Below are 27,301 nucleotides of genomic sequence, written 5' to 3' on the forward strand. Positions count from 1 at the left end.
GCCATCATATGCCTTTCCCCCTCCAGAAGCTTCAGTCTCTACTTGAGAAAGCGTTCTTCTTTGGATGGTGCGTCTGCATCTTTAAGGCTGAAGGGGAGCGGGGGGGGGGGGAGAGGAGGCGGAACAACATGACAGTGAAAGGAGCTCAGACCCTCCGTTTGTTGCACAATCCTTGCAGAGGTTGTTTGCATAATGTGAAGGTAAACTTGAATATTTGGTTGCCCTGTGTTACTGTGAAAAACTTGAAAGTTCAGCAACTCGTGAGTAGAGTGCCAATCCCCAGGTGGGGACAGGGGATCCCCGGTTTGGAGGCCCTCTGGAGCTTCAGTGTCATCAGAAACGGGGTGGGGAGGGAGAAAAATGTCTGCTAGACCATAGGGCATAATGGAGAATTAATCCCGGAGTATCTGGGGCTCTGGAGGGGCAGTTTTTGAGATAGAGGTACCAAATTTTCAGTGTAGCATCTGATGACTCTCCTCAAAATGCTCTCCAAGTTCCAAAAAGATTGGACTAGGGGTCCAATTCTATGAGTCCCCAAAGAAGGTGCCCCCATCCTTCATTATTTCTAATGTAGGGGAGGCATTAAAAGGTACATGGTCCCCTTAAATGTGATGGTCAGAACTTCCTTTGGAGTTCAAAAGAAGGTGCCCCCATCCTTCATTATTTCTAATGTAGGGAAGGCATTAAAAAGGTATGTGGTCCCCTTAAATGTGATAGTCAGAACTTCCTTTGGAGTTCAATTGTGCTTGTCACAACTTTGCTTATGGCTTCACCCCCAATGTCTCCTGGATCCACCCCCAAAATCCCCAGATATTTCTTGAATTGGACTTGGCAACCCTATTTCCTGTAGTGTCACTTCCAGGTCAAGGGCCAAGTGATGTCATTTCCACATGTTAATCACCCTTTGGGTGAAGAAGTACTTCCTTTTATCCATTTTAACCTGACTGCTCAGCAATTTCATAGAATGCTATAGCAGCGCCCGCCTCACGGCCTCACTGGACCTCTTTATTTCAGTCTCTTTGGGGTATTTTACTTGCTTTGTTGATGGGACCACATCAGCTTTGTTTGTTCTTCCCACAAAATATAGGCTCTTGAGAACTTTAACTTAAACCACAGATTTATTGTAACACAAAGTCTTAACTTGGGGATATGGGAGATATTTACACAGGTTAATACGTTGCTCAGTTGTTTCAGGCTTTACAATCACTTTGTCTTTTCTTGAGTCTCTCACATTTACACAGTTCACAGTTTTCCTATAACTAACTCTTCACCTCTAGCCAAGGTCTGGCCTCTTGGGATTGATGTGTCTAGTCTCACTCCTTGACTGGAGTCTCTCCTCTCAGCCCTTCTTGGTGTCTCAGACCCACATCCACTCCCTCAACCTCCTCACTAGATCTTCAGAGTAGTCTCTAGGTATCTGTGACCATTCCGGTCTTAACTGACTCACAAACACAGCCCTCTTGGCCGGTTTTGTCGAGCTTGTAGTCTCTGGAAGACTTCCCCGTCTCCGCCTCAAGCTCCTTCACAGGATCAGCTGCCCTCTCAGCCCTTCTGGTAGGCTCGAACTGACCCTCTCAGTCTCTGTCAGGTCCCCACTGACAGACTTCTCTGACAGGCACCTTCTCTGTCAGAAGCCAACTTGACTGAACTACTGCCTCAGCAGTTTCTCTCACTCCACTACTTTCCCTCCCTGAGAGCTCCGAGCCCTTTGCCCCCACCCTCAGGTCACCTGACGCAGGCCCTGTGCGTCTTCAGTTTCTGGTTAACCCCTAGCTTTCCGTCACAAATGCCCACAAGTTCTTGTATTGTAAGAAAGGGGGAAAAGTACTTCTTTCTCTACTTTCTCCATCCCATGCATTATCTTGTAAACCTCTATCATGTCACCCCGCAGTTGACATTTCTCCAAGCTAAAAAGCCCCAAGCGTTTTAACCTTTCTTCATAGGAAAAGTGTTCCAACCCTTTAATCATTCTAGTTGCCTTTTTCTGCACTTTTTCCAATGCTATAATATCCTTTTTGAGGTGAGGTGACCAGAATTGCACACAGTATTCCAAATGAGGCCGCACCATCGATTTATACAGGGGCATTATGATACTGGCTGATTTGTTTTCAATTCCCTTCCTAATAATTCCCAGCATGGCGTTGGCCTTTTTTATTGCAAACGCACACTGTCTTGACATTTTCAGTGAGTTAACTACCACGACCCCAAGATCTCCCTCTTGGTCAGTCTCTGCCAGTTCACACCCCATCAACTTGTATTTGTAGCTGGGATTCTTGGCCCCAATGTGCATTACTTTGCACTTGGCCACATTGAACCTCATCTGCCACGTTGACGCCCACTCACCCAGCCTCAACAGAGCCCTTTCGAGTGCCTCACAATCCTCTCTGGTTCTCACCACCCTGAACAATTTAGTGTCATCTGCAAACTTGGCCACTTCACTGCTTACTCCCAAGTCCAAATCATTTATGAACAAGTTAAAGAGCATGGGACCCAGTACTGAACCCTGTGGCACCCCACTGCTTACCGTCCTCCACTGTGAAGACTGCCCATTTATACTCACTCTCTGCTTCCTATTAATTAGCCAGTTTTTGACCCACAAGAGGACCTGTCCTTTTACTCCATGACTCTCAAGCTTTCTAAGGAGCCTTTGAAGAGGAACTTTATCAAAAGAAGGAAGTCAAGGTAAACAACATCTATTGAGTCACCTTTGTTCACACGTTTGTTCACCCCCTCAAAGAACTGTAACAGGTTAGTGAGGCAAGATCTTCCCTTACAGAACCCATGCTGAATCTTCCTCAATAACCCGTGTTCATCAATGTGCCCACTCATTCTGTCCTTGATAATGGTTTCTACCAACTTTCCTGATATTGAAGTCAGACTGACTGGCCTGTAATTTCCCGGATCTGCTCTAGAACCCTTTTTAAAGATGGGGGTGACATTTGCTACCTTCCAGTCCTCAGAAACGGAGGCAGATTTCAATGAAAGATTGCATATTTTTGTCAGAAGATCCACAAGTTCAACTTTGAGTTTTCTCAGAACTCTTGGATGTATGCCATCCAGACCTGGTGACTTATTAGTTTTTAATTCGTCTATCAGTTGTAGGACCTCCTCTCTTGTCAACTCAATCTGACTCAGGTCTTTCAACACCCCTTCCAAAATTAGCAATTCTGGAGCGGGCAAACACTTCTCGTCTTCCACAGTGAAGTCGGAGGCAAAAAATGCATTCAGCTTCTCAGCCATTTCCCTATCCTCCTTCAGCAATCCTTTTACCCCTTGGTCATCCAAGGGCCCCACTGCCTCCCTGGCTGGTTTCCTGCTTCTAATATATTTGAAGAAAATTTTATTGTTGGTCTTTATGTTTTTTGCAATATGTTCTTCATAGTCCCTTTTTGCCTGCCTGATCACAATCTTGCATTTGATTTGCCACAGCCTATGCTCCCTTTTATTAATCTCACTTGGACTAGCTTTCCACTGCTTAAAGGAATCCTTCTTACCTTTTACAGCTTCCATTACTTTGTTTGTTAAATAGAGCTCAGGGTTTGCAGCCTGTGTCAGCCTTCAAGGCTAGCTTTTACCTGCATAACACAGAGACGGGGGAAGGAAGGAAGGAAAATGGAGCTCAGGCTTTGCAGCCTGTGCCAGTCTTCACACCTAGCTTTTTTCTGCACAACAGAGAGATGAGAAAGGGAAGGAAGCAGAGCAGAGCTCATGCTTTGCTGGGGGCGGGGCTAGCTTTGACTTTTCTTGGGACCCGGTATTGAGGCTTCTGTGGCCCAGTGCCGAGTCACAACCCTACAAATGGAGAACTTTAAACTATATTCTAAGAATGACTTAAACATAAGAGAATCAAGTCAAATTTCACCTATCCCTTTCCATTATATTGGTAGATTTGGCCTCTGGACAGCAGGTCTATTTACCCCTTTTCACTGCATTGGTAGATTTGCCCCAAGCAGAGCCTTAGAAAACATACCAGCACTTGGGACAGGGAAGACTCTTGAAATCTGCTTTGGGTTTGTTTGTTTTTTTAGTGAAATATGACAACTGGCATTACAGGTCAAGTATAACGGAGGAGGAACAATCACTGTCAGAACCCTGCCTGACCTAACAAACAAGAAGTTACTTAAATGTTATCAAGCGGTCTGAACAACTTATTTATTCAAATATTTATATTCCACTTTTCCCTGTGACTCAAGGTAGCTTATAAATCATACTGAAAAGCATAATAGGGGTGTGGCCCCCAGTTCTTTTTTCACAGCTCCATTGTAGCTTATGGGAACAATTATGGTCAATGACCCCATAGGCTAGAATAGAAAGTCAACATGGGAGTATCTGGGGGGCTGTATTTTGAGGTAGAGACACAAGATTTGCAGCATAGCTGCTGGTGCCTCTTCTCAAAAACCTCTCCAAGTTTCCAAAAAATTGGACCAGGGAGTCCAATTCTGTGGGCCTCAGAAGGAGGTGCTTCCATCCTCCATTGTTTCCAATTGAGGTTGTGAGCAGAAAGCAGAAACTTGTGGGCAAGCTGTTGAAAACTTGTGTTCCAGTGCCTCCTAGCACAGTTCAGAGGGAACTATGTTGAGGAGGGGAAAGCTCCAGACCAGGGAGTCCCTACTCTAGCCTGTGCTTTAATTCCGCACACTGGCCTTTAATTCCTTAAATGCCCATAGTGTCTACAGTCTTGCAACCCAAATCTAAACATTTTGGGGTAGGGGTGGGGAGGAGCACTCTAGTCTCTCACCTCTGGTTTAAAACTGGAAAACCCTGCATTGGAGCCTAAGGGGTTCCACAACATTGGCCTCCACACACTGGCTGGCAGGGCATCAAATGCTTGAGGATTTCCTTTTAGAAGCCTATAACACAATCTGGGAATATCACCCATCCAACATTCACAACTGAGAATCCTACCCTTTTAAAGAAGAGACAGAAAGAAAACCAGAATTGCAGTACTGAGTGTGTCATGCCTGCCCCTGACTCAGCACCTGCTAGCTCAGAGCAGGCGCCTTTAACAGCCCTGGATGTAAGTCCTGAGGAGGCAAGCCGGCAGCAGGAGCCACCTGGAACTGATCAGGCCACGCCGGGCCCCAGCTCATCCCCTCCTGAATCTCCACCACCTGTTAGCCGGCTCCGTGAAAGGAGACGGCAGGAGATTAGAAACAGAAGGAGTGAAGCACGCATGCGGGGGAGAAGAGATCTAAGCCCGGCATACTAATGGGTTAACAAGCCAGCACAGTATATCTGCAATCCTGGCCCTTTGGCAAACTGTGCTGGCAACGAACGATCCTCCTGGGACATGACCACGCTCTGCACCCTCTTGACTCCTGTGAGAACCCGCATATTTCTGACCCGGCTTGGACCTTGGACCTCGGAACTCTGGACTGTGACTCTGCTCTGTGGACTTGCTTTGGTAATTTGACTTCATTTGGCTTTGCTCCCTCTGGGTACCCGACCCTCGGCATTCCTGTGTTTACGCTCTCTGTCTCATCCCTCGGCTCGGACTGATTTATGGTTTTGACTAATTGGACTGTTTAAGATAACGCCTGTGCTGCTCCCTGAAAACCTCAGCCGGCTGCAAGAGTTCTGGCTGACTGCCGGGACGCCAGCAGCCGTTGCCTACCCGAGGCTCGAGTCGTGACAGAGTGTTATGCTGATTCATGTCCTCAACATAGGTAGTTCTGACATGCAAATGGTGACAGATGGATCAAAATTCACTAACAAGACAGAACATACATCCATGCTTGCATTCAGTACCATTAAGCTGTTATCTAAATTGACATACACATGTAGGGTTCACTGTCAAGTTGGCTGAGTCAATAACGAGACCTTCTTGATAAAAGTTTCTAGTTTATTGGTATCATTGTTCTCGACTACTCAGAGAGATTGGAAGACTAAGGAACATACAGAAAAGTGTAATCATATAAGGTGTACTTCAAATAGATTCTTTAGGGAGGGGTACTATGCAGGGCACATTCACACATTGATGTTACAATTTCGTTCTCAGGCCTGTTGGCCTTGGGCGAGAAACCTCCCCCGGTGCCTAGCCTGAGAAGGCACCACAATCTTTTTCACATATTCCCATTTCAAAGCAAAACTACATAACAAAGGAAGGGAGGGGGGAGAGGAAAGTTCGAGCTAGCAGCATTGGCATACAGTGTGGCTTTTACCCAGAATGCTTCCCCCTGAACCAAAGATGGAATACAGGCTTGACCAGAGTTGAAGCAGACTTGACACTCACAACACACAAACATGTCCTCTTGTTGGAATGGAGCAACCCCCCCCCCCCACATGTATTTGGGATACATCAATACTTGGGATCTAGCCTTTGTGTACAAAGGTCCAAATTCAGACCAACACTTGAAAGAACAAGAGAAACTTACTTCTTAAATATAAATGAACTTTATTTAATAAACAGGAAAAAATGCAGCGATAGATGAAACACAAACCTTTCCCTGGAACAACTGCCTACCTAATTGGAGAATAAATCTAAAAGGGGGCAAACAAGACATACAACCCTGCCTCCAATGAGAAAGGGGGTTTCTCTTCAGCATGAAAAAGCACTGGGGGATAAAACTAGCCAGGCAGGGGAAGGGACACAGAAGTAGAAAAGCAAAAGACCAACTGAGTGACTGGGATTACAGAATATGTTCCATATCAGCTGTTAACCTGCATTATTTCCAGGCTAAACCTGTTTGTAAGAGGGATGCTTTGAAATCTTACTCTGGGAATGAAACATCCATAAAAAGAACTTGAACAGCAGGTTCATAATTTTTATGGAATTTTATTACTACTTAAGTTCTAACATGGATTTTTTTTTCTTTTAATCACATTCAGAATTTCTAGACCTTACCCAAGCACATAAAAATACATTGAGAGCAAATAGTTTAACTTAACCTAAAATATGCTTGCCTACATTGAAACATTAATCCTGCTTAAAATAGCATAAAGCATAAGCAGTATGGAACATGAAAAGCAACGTTAGAACACAGCAAGCAGCATATGCATTTCATGAATCCTCCAGGGGAAAAAGGTAGTGGAGCACATTCATAGTTGACCAAAAGGTGGCTTGGTAGGAAAAAACCTTACTGAGGTTTTTCCTTCAGACTGGGGGTGGGGGGGAGAGGAAGTGAGGAAGAGAGACTTTGGATCCTTTCTTCCTGAGTCCCTTTCGATATTCCTGTATTCTTATACTCTTTTTTGCTTGTCTGTCCATTTTTCTGACCCAGTTTCTTAAAACTACACTTGGATTTCTACCAACTTGATGGCATATCATTACTGGCAAAAATTATCATATGGTCATGAGAAACACACATGTTTGGTCTGGGTTTCCCTTTGCCAAGGACATGCCAATTGCACTGACTGGGTCAAGTTGTCCTGTTCTGGAACTGTTCCTAAACCCCCTTCTACTTTCACCCAGCCCTGTCAATGTGGCCTGTCTCCCGCCAGCATACATTTTAGAACCAAACTTTCTATGACATAGGGTTGCCAAGTCCAATTTAAGAAATATCTGGGGACTTTGGGGGTGGAGCCAGGAGACTTTGGGGGAGGAGCCAGGAGACCTCAGGGTGGAGCCAAGATCAAGGCTGTGACAAGCATAATTGAACTCCAAAGGGAGTTCTGGCCATCACATTTAAAGGGACGGCACACCTTTTCCATGCCTTCCTTCCATAGGAAATAATGAAGGATAGGGGCACCTTCTTTTGGGGCTCATAGAATTGGACCCCCTGGTTCAATCATTTTGAAACTTGGGGGATATTTTGGGGAGAGGCACTAGATACTGTACTGAAAATGTGGTGCCTCTACCTCAAAAAACAGCTCCCCCAGAGCCCCAGATACCCGCAATCAATTCTCCATGATTTTCTATGGGAATAAATCTCTATAGGGAATAACAGAGTTCCCAGCAGACATTTCCCTCCCCTCCCCCCGTTTTCTGACGACCCTGAAGCGGGGGGGAGGGCCTCCAAACCGGGAGATCCCCTGCCCCCACCTGGGGATTGGCAACCCTACTATGACAATAATTATTCCTTAGCTTTCGCAAAAACTATCCCTCCAGGAGTTCCTGGTTCCTAGCATTAATGGATACTATAGTGTATAGTGTACATAGCATAAGCATGTATTATATGTAAGCACATACAAATGTATAGCATTAATCTGCATGACACAGCATATCTTCATATTTCATGATTACATGAAAATAGCATTTAAAATACATCACCAAGCAATTTCAAACAAAGAAGGTGGGGGAAAGAGGCCTGTGTGCCATTCTGCTTTGGTCAATATTCAAATCTGTCTCAAAACCTTCTTCTCCTGCTTTACTATTTAAACTCCAACATCAGCTGTCTGGTCATGAATACTTTTATGGAAAGTGTTAAATACTGGGTTCGATGCATGAAGAGTCTTGTTGCATAGCTCTTTATTAGTGATACAGCATGTTACTGGTAAAACTAAGACTGGAGAACTGGCCAATGGGGCCAGCTATATACAGCTCTAGTTCTTGCACTTAAACATCATTGGATGATTTGAACCAGCAGGGGGGTTGCAATTGGTCAAGGGAAGCAAAGATTTGGATCCTGCTTCCCATTGTTTCAGGGCCCCCAAGCTCAGTCCTTAAGGCTCCAGTGAGCCTGGCAGGAACTAACAACCCAACACCTATGCAATGTTTCTCAGACGTAACAGAAAACAAACCCCTTTCTTTATGGAGAAAAAAAAATATTTTATCTTATTTCCCCATTTTGTGGAAAATTGGGGGCTTTCTTTTAGAACTCTTTTTAAAAGTCTGATATCTGCTGGCAAAGGTTTCTCTCACTGGCCTGGTTCTTGATGCTTAGATAAGCTGGCATCAATGTTTTAAAAATAGAAAATGATGGATCAGTAGCCTCTACTTCAAGGCATACTCATATGTGATTAATTGTATTTAGACTCAGTAATGTTGTATATAGCACTAGAGACACTAGTGTTGACAATCTCAAGTGAATTCTCTAGAGCATATAGAGAAGAGGAGATAAACATTTTGAATGAAAAATAGCTGGCCAGATATAGCCATTACAAAATTATAAATCATGAAACAAAGCCCTCTTTTAATCCACATGTGTTCTGTAACAGCAGGGCGGAATTCTAGCAGAAGCTCCTTTGCAGGAGCTACACACCCCTGATGTAGCCGATCCTCCAAGAGCTTAGAAAAAAGAGCCTTGTAAGCTCTTGGAGGATTGGCTACATCAGGGGTGTGTGGCCTAATCTGCAAAGGAGCTCCGGCTAGAATTCCACCCCTGCGTAACAAGAAGAAACAGCAGTCACATCCCACCTAGGGTTGCCAGGTCCCTTCATCATGCCAATGGAAAGATTTGAGGGGCATTCCAGGAGTGGGCGGGGACATGATGTAATACAGTGACATCACCCAGAAGTTATATCAGCATGTCAGTGACACTGGGGGTGGCATTCTGATTTTTGGACAAAACTCTATGGTAAAATTGCCCCAAATCATAAAGTTTTGCCCAAAAAGCAGAGTATCAACCCCACCCCTCCCCCAGACATCAATGCACTGATGCTACTTTCAGGTGATGTCAGTGCATAACTCATTGCATCACTGTTTGGAAGGAGGATTTCCTCCCACAGGCCAATTGACCAATTGTGGGCTGGAGCCTGCAAAAATGGGGGATCCCCTGTTCTCACCTGGGGAATGGTATCCCTAATCATAACATATAACCTTAGAACAGGGCGGAAAAAACCCTTCAGGGAAAGGGTGACATTCTACACTCTGCAATATAGTCTTATTACTTCAGAAAGAACCTCTGAGCAACTATTGAGTCTCTATAATATGAGGTCTAGTTTTCACTTCTCTTGCAAATTGAGGTCTTGGAAGTTGTTCATTTCCAATTATCTTATTTAAGTTTTATAAATTTGGGGTTTATTAGAAAATGTAGAAATCCAGTTATCTGTCTGCCTTTCTTTCAAATACTTGCATATAATTGTGCCACAACAAGTGCCTGAACTGGTTCACAACAATAAATTCCAGTGAAAGTAAGCTGCATTTAAGGGGGGAAAAAAGGTTAAAGTAGTACCTTGTGCAAGCACCAGTCATTTCTGATTTGGGGGTGACATTGCTTTCACAACGTTTTCACAGCAGACTTTTTAACGGGGTGGTTTGCCATTGTCTTTCCCAGTCATCTACACTTCCCCCCCAGCAAGCTGGGTACTTATTTTACCAACCTCGGAAAGATGGAAGGCTGAGTCAACCTCAAGCCAGCTATCTGAACCCAGCTTCCACCAGGATCGAACTCAGGTCATGAGCAGAGCTTAGGACTGCAGCACTGCAGCTTTACCACTCTGTACTTTGAGCCAATACAAAAAAGCCAAGGGTCATATCGTAGAAAAAGAGGTGCTGGAGCTCATTAGCACAACTCATTTGCATAACTCATTTGTATATGCCACACACCCCTGCCATCACCAGAAGGTGTACCATATTAGAAGAGAACTCAACAGCAATTAGAAGAGAACCCAACACAGGAGGAGGGTTCCTGGAAAAATGTAACCTGAAGGAGAAAGAAAATCAGGAGATGTTCTGAGCCTCTGCTGCTCAGCAATAGGTTCCAGAATCTCCCCACAGTAACTGATTCTGAACCATTGGAACAAGGGCTACATCCCCAGCCTCCACGAAACTTGAATAAAGTTTCTCAGGATCCTGTGGATAAGAAGCCTGGAGCTTTGGACTTCCTGTTTGGCTGGAAGACAGGCTGCAGCTCCCTAGCAAAGGGGGATTTTATTTTCACTGTTCAGGGTATTAAAGACCTGTCTGGGGGGGTCTATGCCCATTAACCCTAGTCAAGGGTTAATCCAAGACGACGTTTATTTCCTTTAGCTGTTGATTTCGATCTAGGGAGAGGTAGGGAGCTGCCTTCTTCAGATCTTGAGATCCAGCATATAGAGGGACCGTCAGCCATTCTCTGCAGTGGAATTTAAAGTCATTAATTTGACTTAAGCCTGTCGGAATCCAAACACTTAAAGACGGACTGACTTTAATTGCAAGATAACAAAGCCGGAGTGTCGGAAGAAAGAACATCAGGAAGGTACTTTAATCTATTCTTATCTCCACTCCAAGAGACCTTGAATACTATTTAAATGTTGTGTGGACTATAAACAGACGAAGTTAAAGCGTAACTGAATAAAGAAAATTACCTTGTCAAGTTTGAACTCTGAAACTTTGAGAATTAAAGGCTATAGCAGAATCTGAAAACAAAAGAGGGAGTTGTTGTGACGGGCTGTGGTCTGCGGTTGGTGACGTGTAAAGAAGATCACTGTGTGTAGTGTATTCACTCCTACAAACTGTTGGAATTCAAACAGACTGAACTGAATTAAGGCAGGACTGAAAGTAAATTCAACCTGTGAAAATTGGATGTTGTTAAATTAATAGCCTCGAAAGATATTTGAGAAAAGGACAAATTGTTTTGAATACCTGTGCCTGTGGTTTCTTCATGAATTTCAAAGGCTGCGATACTAGACACAAGATCAGAGCATATGGTACTAGGAAGTAAAAGGGGCTGGCCAATAACACAGAGCCTGTAAGGATTACAGAAGCTGTGACATCTGACCTTTGAACCAGGAAGGAATTAAGACTAAGACCAAGAAAGACCTCTCTAGAACTGAACTTTACCTTAGAGAAACAACAAATGCCATTTTAAAAGGGAGAAAAACTGTCAAATTTGTTAAAAATCAATATATTGGCCTAGGAAGATAGGAGGAAAACGAAATTAGTCTCATTTGAAAAAAACATGTTCTAAGCTATTGGACTGGGTGTTGAATTTTAATTGGTGAATCTTTTAAGGTTTGGTGACTTTTTATATGTCAGAAGAGAGAATAACTCGTGCAAGAGCTCATTCATTTGACAAGATGCAATCCCAATTAGACTCTCTGGAATCGAAAATGTTAAAAGCTATGGACAAAATGCAATTGGCAATGAAAAAAGAATTCAAAAAAGAAGTTGGAGATCTTAGAAAAGATATAGAGGGCTTCAAGGATGAGATGAAAAACAGAGTTAAGGAGGTAGAGGAGAAAGTGGATATACATGCCTCTACCTTGTTAAAACTTCAAGAGAAGGTCACAATACATGATTGCAAGTTGATGGAAACGCAAGTTCGTCTGAGAGGGGTACCTGAAAAGGAAGAGGCAGATTTAATGGGATATATGGCGAACATTATCACTGAATATTTAGAGGAAGATCCTGACAAATTTAGGAGTGTGCTGGATGGTGCCTATAGAGTCAACTCTATATGCGAAGGATAAAGACCTGCCAAGAGACATTGTTATAAGACTAAGATCAAAAGATTTGGCAGGAAAAATTTTGAGTAAAGGTTACCAAAAAGCATGGGCCATAGAAGGGAGCAAAATTAAAATAATGAAAGAGCTACCAAGGCAAGTGATCAGTGATAGGAAGAAATATAAGAAGTTAACCGACCAGCTGCGTGCAGAGGGCACAAGATATAGATGGATAATACCTGAAGGTTTTGGATTTGAACAACATGGGAAAAGGATCACAATAAGGAGTGAACAAGAGATGCATAGCTTTTTTGAAGAGAACAAAAAATCAACATCATAATGGAGTACAAACTATTATCTTGGAATATAAATGGACTAAATTCACCAAAGAAAAGAAGGAGAACATTTCATTGGATTAAAAAACAAAAATGCAACATGATCTGTTTACAGAAAGTTCATATACAATGCAAAGAAGCCTGGAGCTTCTGCTCCCCAATATAGGAAAAGGAAGGTGGTGTGATTGGAAACTCCTTGCTCAGAGGAGTGGAACCCAAAGTGTGCCAACCAGACTTGTCATCCTGAGAGGTCTGCTGTCTACTGGGTGCATGCATCCAGCATGTGACAGAAAGGATTGGAAGACTTATCAAGCCCATGGATTACTATCCTTTCTTGCTGATCCATGTGGGAACGAATGATACTGCCCGTCATAGCCCTGAACATATTAGAAAAGACTATGTGGCTCTGGGTCAGAAGGTGAAGGAGCTGGGCGCACAGGTTGTGTTCTTGTCAGTGCTTCCTGTTGAAGGCTGTGGCTTAGGATGAGAAAGAAGAATACTTCAAATAAATGACTGGCTATGTCGATGGTGTTGTCAGGAAAGATTCAGATTTCTAGACCATGGCTTACGCTTTCAAGATGGTGGTCTTCTATTGGGAGATGGTTTGCACCTTACGATGGTAGGAAAAAGGGTGTTTGGTAACAGCCGCTGTCACGCCCCGCCCTCTCTGGTGGCCCCACCGCTTGTGCAGCCATTGCCCGTGCACCTCCCGGGGCCCCACTCTGTGTGGCCAAGAGGTCCCAGAACAGAGTGGAGGGCCAGTTTCAGCACCCTGCTGCCCCTCCTGCTGGATCCTTCAGTTCTCCTCCACCTCCACCTCCGCTCTCTCTCTCTCATTAAGTTCAGGCTGTGCAAGTCTTCTTCAGGTTTCAGCACCACCCTTGTAGGTCATCACAGACCTCCCTTTTATTCCCTCCCTAGCCCCTGTGTCTCTTCCCCAGGGAGGGACCCTCCAGTCTCCAACCCCCCTCTTAAGGGCAGACACCCAGCAGCTTCCTCCCTCTCCCAGAGTCCCTAGGCTGGCTCCGGCCTGCTGTGGTTTGCAGCAATGTATACTCGCTGGCCTGGCCCCTCCTTTCCTGCCTGTTGAGGCCAGGGGGCCAGGCACCATTTCCTCTGCTGCAGGGCCAGGCCTGTCCCCCCGCTGGGTGGCCCATGGCCTCCATGTCTTCCCTGCTCCTCGGGGCAACTGCCTTGCCGGTGGCCACGGCTCCGTCAGCCCACTTGGTGAGTTCGGGAGGGCAGGACGGCCTCCATCTCATGTCGGGGTGGCCGGGTAGGTCTGGGGGGTTAGCCGGTGGTCCGGGGGTCTCACAGTGACTCAGAGGGGCCATGGCTGGCGCTAGTGGCATTCCCAGCGAGCCGTGGTCAGGACAGCCTTGCTAACCTAATAAGGAGGGCTTTAAACGAAATTGTATTTATTTATTTATTTATTTATTTATTTGGGATTTGTATCCCGCCCTTCCCACGAGTGGCTCAGGGCGGCTTCCAACAACTAGTCAACATAAATTTAACAATTTTAAATATAAAACAATTAAATAATTAACATTTAAACATTAAAACCAGTAACATTTCACTCCATAAAACAATACAGCTTAAAACCAATAACATGTCATTATATATAAACAGATGGCTGGCCAGTTACGTCAAGTTTTATCCCAGCTAGGTGTAGGCTAGCCGGAAGAGGGTCGTCTTACAGGCCCTGCGGAATTGAGCCAAGTCCCGCAGGGCCCTCACCTCTTCCGGCAGCTGATTCCACCAAGTGGGGGCCATAACGGAGAAAGCCCTTTCTCGGGTGACTTTCAAGCGGGCTTCTTTTGGCCCGGGGATAGAGAGGAGATTTTGTGTTCCTGACCTCAGTGCTCTCTGGGGAACATGTGGGGAGAGATGGTCCTTCAGGTAGGCAGGTCCCAGGCCATATAGGGCTTTAAAGGTAATAACCAGCACCTTGTACCGGACTCGGTACATCACTCGGTATGGGGGAGCAAGACAATAATTCAAAGCCATGTATGATGCCAGAAACTGGGAATAGGAACATTAAAGATTTGCAGAGAGGGGCGCTTATGCTAGGTAATGTTAACTTGCAGGTTTGTACAGAAACTAAACCCTCGGGATGCATAAAACATGGATTCCGATGTCTCTACACTAATGCACAGAGTATGGGAAACAAGCAGGAGGAACTGAAAGTCCTAATACAGGAGGAGATTATGTCATAATAGGCCTTACTGAAACTTGGTGGGATGACACTCACAACTGGAATATTAGGATTCAGGGTTACAACTTATTTAAAAGGGATAGGCAAATGAGAAAGGGTGGAGGCGTGGTGTCAAGTGCTCTCATTTCTGGACCACATTTTACTATGTAGAGAACACGTCGCCAGCTCTCCAGTTCTCCCTCATTATTTACAACCGAAAGGGTATATAGCAAAAACATCTGACCATCCTAGCTGGTGGGCTACTTGACGGTGGACCTTACTTAGCTCACTGATCAATGTGTGCACCCATTGATCCGTGACCAAGGCAGGCTCTAGTTCAGAAGGGACTTGTGTGTTTATCCAGAATGCTTCTGGCAGCAGCATTTTCCGCCCCATCATAACCAGGTGTGGGGAGAAACCCTGTATGGCTTTTGTCCCTCTAAGGGCCATGAGGATGATGGGCAACTTCTTGTCCCAGTCCTTCCCAGTGGAGCGCACCATTTTCCTGAGAGCTTCCTTTAAGGTGCAATTTGTTCTCTCTATAGCTCTGCATGACTGTGGGTGTGCAGCAATGTGAAATCTCTGTTTTATTCCCAGGGCCTTACATAGTCCTCGGGTAACTTCCTCAATGAAGTGTGAGCCCAAATCTGAATCAATTACGGTATAGGCTGGCAGTTGGTACTTCAAAGCAGCCTCCCCTGGTTTCACACAGACAACCCTTATCTGTTCACAAAGAAGTGTGAGAATGTTTCTGATGTTTTCAATAGCCTAAGATGCCTTAGTAATAAATGGATAGTTGCTTAGTAACCTTTGAACTCGTGACTCAAGTATGCATCTGTAATGTAACCTTTAATGATATCCTATATAGCAACTGTTGGTACTCCATTACTCCCAAGGATTATGTCCTTTGTAAAGCTCCTGAGTTTCTTGCAATAACATATCTTTTGATTCAAAATAAAAGGACTCTGTTATTGGGAAATATCGGCGCTTGACACGTAGCAGTATATGTGAAGGAGGTATATACTTGTGAGGAAATATGTGAATCTGAGCATGGCAGCTCAGTTGAGAGTCTCTGGGTAAAAATAAAAGGAGTAAGAAATAACAGTGATATTATTGTGGGGGTCTGCTATAGACCATCAAGCTAGGCAGAGGACTTGGATGAGATACTCCTACAACAGATTGCAAAGTTCTCCAAGAGAAGGGATACAGTGAACATGGGAGATCTCAATTACTCGGACATCTGTTGGAAGTCCAAATGTGCTAAAAATGAAAAGTCAAATAGATTCCTGATTTGTCTTGCTGACAACTTCCTTTTCCAGAAATTGAAGAAGGAAACAAGGAGATCTGCTATCTTGGATTTGATTCTCACCAACAAGGAAGAATTGATTGAAGAAGTGGAAATAGTGGGCACCCTGGGCAGTAGTGGCCATGTGATTTTGGAATTTACAGTCTTAGGGAAGGGAAAAGCTATACATAGACAGACTTCAGAAAGGCAAACTTTCATAAACTTAGAACTATGCTGGGTAGAATCCCATGGTCAGAAATACTTAGGAAGAAGGGGGTTCAGGAGTTTCTAAAAAGCAAAATACTGAAAGTGCAATCACAGACGATTCCTATGAGAAGAAAAAATGGAAAAAGCCTAAAGAAGCCGAGTTGGCTCTATAAACAGCTCTCTAAAGACTTGAGAAATAAAAAAGACTTTTTTAGGAATTAGAAGGAGGGTCTTATAAACAAGGATGAATATAAACAAATCACCAGTGCTTGTAGAGAAAAAGTTAGGAAAGCTAAAGCTCAGTATAAGCTTAGGCTGGCCAAAGATGCTAAAAACAACAAAAAAGGGTTCTTTTCTTATGTTCAGAGTAAGAAAAAGAGCAAGGACATGGTAGGCCCATTGCAAGGGCAAGAAAGTGAAATTGTAACAGGTAATGAAGAGAGGGCGGAACTGCTTAATTCCTACTTTTCCTCAGTCTTCTCTTCTGAGGGAAACGATACTCAACATGGCAAAAACAGAACATATAAGGAGGGTATGGAGTTCCAATCTAGGATCAGCATAGAGGTAGTACATAAACACCTAGGTCATTTTTGCATTAACGTTTACTCTGGGGTGGCATCCCATTTACCTCTGGATCTTTTGCTCAATTTCACACATGTTGCTCTGCGGTCATGGTTTGATCCGGGGCTTCAGCAGTTTCACCCCGCAGTATCTGGATGCGCATGTTAGCGGAGTTTCCTAAAACCTGCGGATCCACACCGGATCCACTCCGCGGAGTTTGTTGTGGGAAATTCATCCCATCCCGCATCGACTGCTTTGTGGGCGACACCCTCTGCCTTTCAGTCCTCCCACTCCATCCATCCCCTTGGGGCGTGCAATTCAAATCATGTATGCAGTTGGCCTGGCCAATCATCAGCTGTTTGTGGTGCTTCCCAAAAGTGCCCGCCCGGCCATTTTTTTTTTTTAAAAACTTCTCATTTCTTGAGTAATAGCAATACTTCGAAATAAAAAAAAAATTCTTTGGTTGAATAGCCTCAATTGCCAATTCATAGCTCCTGTAGTTTTCCTAGAGTTTACGCTGAGTAAAAGCTAAAACCATTTTTTATACCAAACAGCGGTTTTCGTTATTTTCCATGTAAGAGAACCCCTTTTTTTTCCAACTTCCACTTAGTTGCGTTATTTCGCAACAACGAAATTTCATCATATAAATTTTCCAATATGCATCAGGGTTGATCCCTGGGGGGGGGGGGGTCTCGCGAGAATCTTATGGGTCTTATGGGGAGGGTCTTGCGAGAATTGCGACTGCTGTACGAGGATCAGGGAATTGCCCACATCACTGTTAACTAGCCAATGGTGGGAGGCTTCCAACGGGAGTGACAAATCATGAGGCGAGTAGCAGCGATCGTCACAATTTGCATGAGGCGAACAGAACACTGGGAGGAAGAAGGGAACGGTATTGCTGGGCGCCATTGAACAGCTTACTGCCTCCACCACCGCACAGCAGCTACGTGCAATGGCATCCAGCAGCAAGCCGATCGGGGCTCGTGGTGTTTCGTGGCATGAGAGCAAAACAGAAGCCTTGCTGTCCATTTGGACTGAGGATAAGATCCAGAAGGCGCTGGCTGCTAGACACAAAAACATAGATGTCTATGAGGAAATATCTAGGGCAATGCATGCCATGGGACACAAGAGGTCGGCGCATGAGTGCCGCACTAAGACTAAGGGCTTGCGTGGGGACTACCGGAGATGCGTTAGCCACAATGAGCAGACTGGAAGATCCCCAGTTTACTGCGCTCACTATGATGTGCTGGACCGCATCCTTAGGAAAGATAAGTCCGCGCGTCCCCCCGTCATCAAGAGAAGCTGGAAGGTGCAGTTTTACAAGGCAAACAAGGAAAACATGCCGATACAAGGCTCAGAGAACATCTCTTCCGCGGACCTCCAAACAATTAAGACTGCTGATCTCGGGACGCACACCACTGAATCACCTCCTGGTGAGTATCCAGGCCATGCAGTGCTCCCTGCTGTGTACTGCTTATGATTTAGGCTCCCTTCTTACACATAAGGAAACCCACGTAAAGGATTCCTTAGTCATGTATAATCTTTTTTAAACTTTTCTTTTCTTGCGTAATACTGATACTTCGCAATTACGAAATTACAAAACGTAAGGCTTCCTTAGTCATGTACTCCAACCTTAACACCTAGAGTGGTTGCTGTGGGTTGGCCGGTGATAGGGAGCCATGCACCGGTATCCAACGTGCGACTGTAGAATCCCACGTGATGTGGATGGGGGACACCTTAATGAAGGGAAACGTGGTTGTTTGCCTTACTATACGCGCTGCACTTATTATATTCGCAGCACTTCTCTGCCTTCTGTCTACCCTCCTGAGCTAGCGCAATAGTGTTGATTTTTCAACATTACTATAGGCTCAAGCAGCGTGAACCCAAGCAATGCATTACAGGACCAGGAACAGGAACAGGAACAGGATTTTACTGCTGAACATCCAGCTGAGGAGTCATTGCGGGGTAAGTGCGGCCTGCAGTGATTTGGAGAACTGTTATGTGGAATATGAAAGCTTTCAGTAGAACTTAGAAGCATTGCCCAGGTTGCTCCTGAAGAGATGTTACATGAAAGTATTTTAAAGTAAGCATGGGCTTTGCACCACTAAGCAGGTTGAGGAATGAGTCATGTATCAATTTCAGATGACTTTGAGGAGGAAGAAGGGTGCAGTATCCAAAGGGGAGGACCTGGAGATGCTGTCCTCTCGGAACAGGAAGGAGAGGAAGGAGGTATGTTCGTGGGCTTTCTGCTTAATCTACAGCAGCGATGCCAATAGCTGCAGTAGAGTAGTGCATGTCAGTAATGGGAGCTTGTATATTTACTCAAACATGGGGTGTATTGCCACAGTTCTTCAGGCAATGTAATCTTTCCATCCTTCTTCTTTGAGATGCTTCAGGAGAGCAGCTGCTGGTATCATCAGCACAGCAAAGAAAGGACAAGAGTCTGCAGAGTGAAGTTCAATGTCAACGAAGGGTTGCCATGCTGAATAATGTAGCTGAAAAGATGATGAGTCAAAGCCGTCTGGATCATGCTGACACCATGGAGCGCTTTGACCGATTGCTATCCAATGAAGACCGCAGGTTCTCTTTATTAGAGGGGGAGCGTGACAGGCAGGCTTTGAAAGAGGCTTTCAAAGAGGCCACAAAGGAGACTGTGGATGTTATGAGGGCAGCTGTGGATATGCTAGGCAATATTGTCCAAATTATTAGGGAAAGTAGGACACAGGCAAGGGTAGGTGAGGTACCAGCCACTGCAACATCTCCACCATCTGTCACACATAGGCAGCTACACCTCAACTGTGACTGCAGCGATACTCAGGGAGCACTGCCTTCAGATATAGCTTACCCGGTTTTGGCAGAAGACTCTATGCCTGAGAGTCAGAGCCTCATGTGTCCTGCACCCTGCTCAGTGTGGTAGCTTCCCATAGGGACAAGAAAAGATCTTGAACAGGGAAGCAGAGGGTGTATTTTGAGCCCTAAAACCATTTCCTTTGGGATATCTGATGATAACTCCCTTTAAGTATTGGTTGGCTACTTCACACGTGCAACACTAACTATGACAGATGCAGGTCCTGCTGCTCTGCCTTTTTATTTTGCTGTGTTTTTCAGCACTGCCATTTTATGGGTACCAGAATCAATGCCCATCAAGGGAGGCAGTGAGTTGCAGGCATTGTTTACTTGTTGTGCATGCTGTTATTGATGATGCTATTTCATTGGTTATACCTGCACAGCCAGGGTGTTCCTATCTTAACTATTAATATACAACAGCTGTACAGCTGATGTTGTGTTCTTCTCAGGTTAACGCACTTGTAATAAAGCTATGTTTTGCACAGGTCCCAGTTTGGTGCTTAGATAAAGAAAAACAATATCTTAAGATTTTAACAATAACATTAATTTATTACAACAAACAAACGAATAACATTAACAAATTATTCCCCACCCCCCCTTTCATTCCTGCGTTCGAGCCCACGCAACCGTCGCTCAATGCCGTCAATCCTGCAGGTAAAGGCGCTGACTGTAATTTAGAAAAAAAGCAAGTAAGTGCAACGTCCTCAGTAATGCACGCAGAGCACTCAATCACACATTCACTCACAAGAACTATCCATCATGCAAAATACTGAGCACTCACATGTAGACCGACAGAGGGCCTCTAGCCATGCGATGGCTTCCAGTCTTGGGGGACAACAGCCACAGGCTCCGCCACCGCTGCCCCTCCCAACGGCCCTGAAATGCAAGCACACCATGCATATTAGAAAATTTTAGGCATGGATGCATTGTGTAACAACATGATTGCGCAGTGCCCTGAGAGGACCATTAGTATTGTAGCAGGCAGTGTACTCCTGTAATCATCTAACAGGGCGGTTTAAAGGGTTGCAATGTACTGAACATCATTTTTATTTAAACCTTGCACGCCATGCCTATTGATTTCTATCTGCAGCTCCTATCCGTGCTCCGGCGAACCCACCTTCTTCCTCTGCGGCCTCTGCTGCTGCTGCTGCAGGCTCCACAGCTTCCTCCGCCTCCGCCACTTCTGGGCTACTGCCACCTAAGATTTGCAACAATAATCATTTACTGCTGGAGAAACGTCAATACTCATCTGCATGACGATATATGCATTCCTGCTTAGCGCCCTCTCCGGCTAACTTCCCGCCTCCACCTGCAAGCTCCGTAGCTGCCACCCTTCTGACACCCTCCTGCATGCATTACGTAATGCCTTCCTCACCCCCTCAGCAACCCTCCCTTGCTCAGTGAAGGAATGCATGAGAAGCAGCATTTGCAATGCATGATTTTCCACACTGCCCGTTTCAATTCCACATCTGCTTGCTAAGGCACATATTATGTTTTTGAACCCCTGTGCACGTGACTGCTTAATGCATTTAATGTGCAGTAACCCAGAAGTGGCTGCTTCGTCAGGTAATGTACCTTCTTGCTCCTCCACACCCGGTTGAGGACCCTCCCTCTCGGGATCATCCTCCTGTTCCTCTTCCTCAATGGGTGGGCCTGGCTGCTCCCCTGTACCTCGTGGACGGGTGTCAACTGTGGTATGATATAGAAAAAATCCAAGTAATAAAACTCATACATGCAAGTAATGTGAATGACAGCACACGATATGTGTGAAAACTGCTCTGAAATTTGCAGGGCTCCTTTTTGGATCAAGAGGAATTATCAGAACATAAAAGGAAGGGGGGATCTTGTACTGTACTGCCTTGCAGCATTAATAAAGAAGGGGTGTGTGTGGCGTTTGTGTGTTGTGCTCATAACATCATTCATGGTGCCTTCCCTCCCATTTCACATTCCACACCATTCATTGCATTGCTGTGTGCAGTTAAAACTGCTCTGAAATTTGCAGGGCCCCTTTTTGGATCAAGAGGAATTATTAGAACATAAAAGGAAGGGGGGGATCTTGTACTGTACTGCCTTGCAGCATTAATAAAGAAGGGGTGTGAAGAAAAGTAATGCCATTTGTACTTCCAAAAAATTTATTTGCTGTAAGGGAAAGCAGTCGCTAAATAAATGCAGGCATAACTTTAAAAAATAGGCAGTTCAGTGATACAGGGAACAGTCTGAAATAGCGTAACTACGCAACAACGCAACTGCAAAATACAAATCCGGCTTTCAGGAACAGGTGGTGGCAGCAAGAGACATGGTGGACAGAAAGTCGCAAAGTCATCTTCTTCTGTGATAAAGATATTCTGCAACAGCATCCCGCACAATCTTCCCCCTCTCTAACTGCCTCCTGTTGATAGCCCTATAGTCTGCCTCTTCTGGGTCTGGGCAGAAAGCTGTCCCCTTATCTGGAATATCCAATGTGACCGCATGTCCCTTTTCCTCACAAATATTTTTGCAGAGTAACACATGCGGTCACAATGGAGAACACACTGTGGTACTGTGCGTTCATTCGCGATTGCAGGACACGCCAACGAGCCTTAAGTCTCCCGAAAGCATGCTCCATGACGTTCCTGGCCATGGCGTGCTTCCTATTAAAGTGCATCTGGATGGCCCCTTTCGGTTTCCTGAATGGGGTCATTAGCCAAGGCCTAAGGGGGTACGCTCCATCGGCCAATATAAGCGCAGGGATGGTTACATTTCCCAAAGTCACCTTGGGGTTCCCTGGAACAAAGATGCCTGCATCCATGCCGGTGTAGAGATGGCTGTTTGTAAATATGAAGGCATCATGGGTCCTGCCGCTGAAGCCAAACTCTGCATTTACGAAGCGTCCAGTGTGATCAACCGTGCCTTGGAGGATCACCGAACAGAACTGCTTCCGGTTGTAGAACTCCTCAGTTCTCCCCCCAGGCGCCCGTATCGGGATGTGCGACCCATCCACAGCAGCGATGGTATGCGGCACACCAAGTTTCCCGAACCCATCCATAATCTGTTGAGAAATGGAGTACAGTGGATCAGGTCACAGTTAATGCAACGCCCAATGTATTAGCAATAGGAAATCAACCACATCACAATCATATATATCGATATTGCACTATAACGCAAAACTAGGGAAGAAAAATTAAAAAAAAACACATACCTTTCCAATGTCGTCACCGAGGCACACAACCTTTGAAAACAAATGGGTCTCGATGGCTTCGCAGACCTCCATCACAATTCCATGAACGGTGGAAACACCGATACCGAACTGCGTGCTGATTAACCGATAGGCGCATCCGGTTGCGAGGTACCATAGTGCTACCGCGAGCCGCTTTTCAGGGTGGACTGGAGACCTCATCTGTGTGGTTTGCCTGTCCATTTTGTCCTTCACAGCGGCATAAATCTCCAGGAAGGTTCCTCTGGTCATCCGGAAGTGATAAAGCCATTGCTCGTCACCCCAGAAGACAAGCACAAAATTCTCCCACCAGCCCACTTCACGGGGGTACACCCAATACCTGGGTGAGAACCGCATTCTGGCAAGATAGTGCCATCTAAGTTCCTGGCGGCGAGTGCCACCTCTAATCAGTCCAAGGCGGACTCTTTAGAGAACAGAGCATTCCGTCTCCGGGATCTCAATGCATATTCATTGAGGAGTTGGCGTCCGGTGCAGAGGAGTTGGCGTCCGGCGCAGAGGCACAAAAGCAGAACCTCCACTGTTGAAAAAACCAACGCCATAGTCTCGTCATCCAGATTCTCCATTGTGAATGCTTCTGACGATACAAGGGTGTGTGGAGGATGCTACTGCTGCAGCCAATACTTAAGCAGAAGCGTCACATGATGGTTTGCCCACAAAAAAAGGGGGATTCTCTATTACGTTGTTACGTTGTTATGTTGTTACGCAATTACGCAACTGGAATTGCGCTTAAAAAAAGATTGACATGGCATCGAAGTCAAGTCGATGCCAGTGTGAAAACAATTTGAGCCGGGGCTTCATGGAAAGCGACTGCACAAAAGAGACAATAGTGCGAAAACGAGGGAAATGGTCTGGACATAATTGCTCCGCGGAATATCGGTAGCAAACGCTAAGTGCGAAAACGCCCCTAGTTTCTTTAAATGAAACTAAGTCCTCAGGGCCAGATGGATCCAAGGGTTCTAAAAGAGCTTGTGGTTGTAATTTCTGAGCCTCTGGCTATTATTTTTGAGAATTCTTGGAGAACACAAGAGGTGCTGGAAGATTGCAGGCGAGCGAATGTTGTCCCCATCTTCAAGAAGGGGAAAAAAGATGATCCGGGTAATTACTGACCCGTCAGCTTGACGTCTATACCTGGAAAAGTTTTAGAACAAATCATCAAACAGTTGGTCCTGGAACATTTAGAAAGAATGGATGTGATTACTAAGAATCAGCATGGTTTTCTCAGGAACAAATCATGTTAGACTAACCTGATCAGAGAGCCGGTTTGGTGTAGTGGTTAAGTGTGTGGACTCTTATCTGGGAGAACCGGGTTTGATTCCCCACTCCTCCACTTGCACCTGCTAGCATGGCCTTGGGTCAGCCATAGCTCTGGCAGAGGTTGTCCTTGAAAGGGCAGCTGCTTTGAGAGCCCTCTCCACCCCCATCCCCCTCACAGGGTGTCTGTTGTGGAGGAGGAAGGTAAAGGAGATTGTGAGCCGTTCTGAGACTCTTCGGAGTGGAGGGTGGTATATAGATCCAATTTCTATCTTCTTCTTCTTCTTCTTCTTCTTCTTCTTCTTCTTCTTCTTCTTCTTCTTCTTCTTCTTCTCTTTTTTGAGAAAGTGACTACCTTGCTGGATCAGGGGAATTCTGTAGACATCATTTATCTTGATTTCAGTAAGTTTTTTGATAAGGTTCCACATGCTATCCATGTTGACAAGTTGGTAAAATGTGGTTTGGATCCTGTTACCGTTAGGTGGATCTGTAACTAGTTGACAGGTCACACCCAACGAGTGCTTGTGAATGGTTCCTCATCCTCTTGGAGAGGAGTGACAAGTGGAGTACTTCAAGGATCTGTCCTGGGACCTGTTTTGTTCAACATCTTTATCAATGATTTGGATGAAGGAATAGAGGGAATGCTTATTAAATTTGACAATTATACTAAATTGGGAGGAAATACAAATACAGTAGAAGACAGAAACAGGATACAGGATGACCTTGACATGCTGGAAAACTGAGCTAAAATCAATACAATGAATTTTAACAGGGATAAATGTAAAGTTCTGCATTTAGGTAGGAAAAATCCAATGCATGGTTATAGGATGGGGGAGACTTGTCTTAGCAGTAGTATGTGCAAAAAGGATCTAGGGGTCTTAGTGGATCATACGCTGAACATGAGTCAACAGTGTGATGCAGTGGCTAAAAAGGCAAGTGCAATTTTGGGCTGCATCAACAGAAGTATAGTGTCCAGATCACGTGATGTGGTGGTATTGCTTTACTCTGCTCTGGTAAGACCTCACCTGGAGTATTGTGTTCAGTTTTGGGCACCACATTTTAAGAATGATATAGACAAGCGGGAACAGGTTCAGAGGAGGGCAATGAAGATGGTGAAGGGTCTGGAGACCGTCCTGTGAGGAAAGGTTGAAGGAGCTGGGGTGTTTAGCCTGGAGAGGAGGCAGTGGCTGAGAGGTGATATGATCACCATCTTCAAGTACTTGAAAGACTGTTATATAGAGCATGGTGCAGAATTGTTCTCCATGGCCCCAGAAGGTAGGACCAGCACCAATGGGTTGAAATTAAATCAAAAGAGTTTCTGAATCAACATTAGGAAGAACTTCCTGACTGTTAGAGCGATTCCTCAGTGGAACAAGCTTCCTCGGGAGGTGGTGGGCTCTTCTTCCTTGGAGGTTTTTAAACAGAGGCTAGATGGCCATCTGACAGCAATGAAGATCCTGTGAATTTAGGGGGACGTGTTTGTGAGTTTCCTGCATTGGTTGGACTAGATGACCCAGTGGGGTCCCTTCCAACTCTATGATTCTACGAGTCTATTCTATATCAGCTCAACATCTACCTTCTTGAATTATAATTGTCATAATAAAACCTTACTCCCATCTTACTTTTTAAATTATTTTCTCCTTGGTGGCCACAGTGGCATGATAAAGATTTCCACATGTCTGCTTTATATGTTTTGGTTATTTTCTCTTTTTTGTGGGGGGGAAATATTAGAAAGTTTGTCAAATCTTAGAGTTCAGTAAAATTCTCACAAGGGGTTTGAACAATGCAGCCCAGAAGCAATTATTTGGAGGGGGGGTGGTAAGAAAGAAAGAGTCCAATAAAATTTAGAGGTTCCAGAGCTCAGCTTTTGTGAGCTCCTGCCCAAAAAGAGACCTTCAAAAAATAACCAGGGAAGAAAACTGAAACAAAGTAATAACATCAGCAGCACTTAGGGGAAAAAAGTAAAAAAAAATATTTAAAACATAATATGGCCAGAAGATAACATGACAATTGAGGAAAACATACCAAAACTATGTTAAATTAAAATAGTCAAATGTTGCCAGAGTAGGGATTTGATTAATTAACTGCTATATACCTCACTGAATTAAACTCTGACCAAGTTCCAAATAGGGATGCTGTTTATCCATTTCAGACAAGTATTCTTCAGTCACTAGACTCTTCCACCAGCAGCCAGCACAAGAATAGTGGGCGTGGAAATTATGTTAGGATCTGTGCCAATGTCATATCTAGGTGAAAACCTGAATGTGACATCAATGTGTTAGCCTGTGCTCTGGAAACCCTATGGTAAAGTAACATAGCAGCAGTCTGGCATCCTTGGTTCCAAATGTTAAAGGCAGCTGAGTGCCAGAGAAGGAAACATCACCGGGTTAGTTTCTTGGGCAAGTAGATCATACTTTCTCTTTCTATCTATCTTGTTTGGTGTAATGGTGAAGTTTGTGGATGCTAATCTGGAAAAATCAGATTTGATCCCCCACTCCTCCACATGCAGCTGCTGGTGTGATCTTGAGTCAGTCACAAGTTCTCAGCAGAGCTGTTCTCTCAACAGCAGTTCTCTGATTTTTATTCTGCCCTTCACTCAGAGTTTCACAGCAGTTTACAATGTCTTTCCTTTTCTCTCTTCCCACCTGGAGGAATAGAGTTAGACTTTGTTGTTAATAGCTACATTGTATGACATAACTAAGAAATTATAAATTATGGAATGGATTTTTTTTTCAGGACAACTCTTAAATGCATTCAACTAAGACGAATCATAACCATTATTTCCCAGCAATATTCTAAATTATTAGCATCTTCACTTGAATTGTATTGAACTATTGGAAGCCATCCTGGGGCCTCCTTGACAGGGAAAGGAGTGAGATACAAATCTAATACATAAATACTAGTTAAGAATTAGGATTAGCAGTGAGATTAGAACAGGAGAAATGGCACTGTGCCAGTGGTACAACATCACTTCCAGGGAATACTGGAAATGACATTACATCACCAGTGTGACATCATTCCAGATTCACCAGAAATGACATCACATTACTGGCATGGTAGCATTTTAAAAATATCCTCCTGATAGCTCTCAGCAGACAGGCAATGAAATGGGGGAGTGGGTGGTCTCCCTACATAAGGTGCACTCTTTACACTGATTATCTGAG

This window comes from Heteronotia binoei, chromosome 3 (assembly GCF_032191835.1).
Source record: "Heteronotia binoei isolate CCM8104 ecotype False Entrance Well chromosome 3, APGP_CSIRO_Hbin_v1, whole genome shotgun sequence".
In the NCBI taxonomy this organism is placed as follows: Eukaryota; Metazoa; Chordata; class Lepidosauria; order Squamata; family Gekkonidae; genus Heteronotia; species Heteronotia binoei.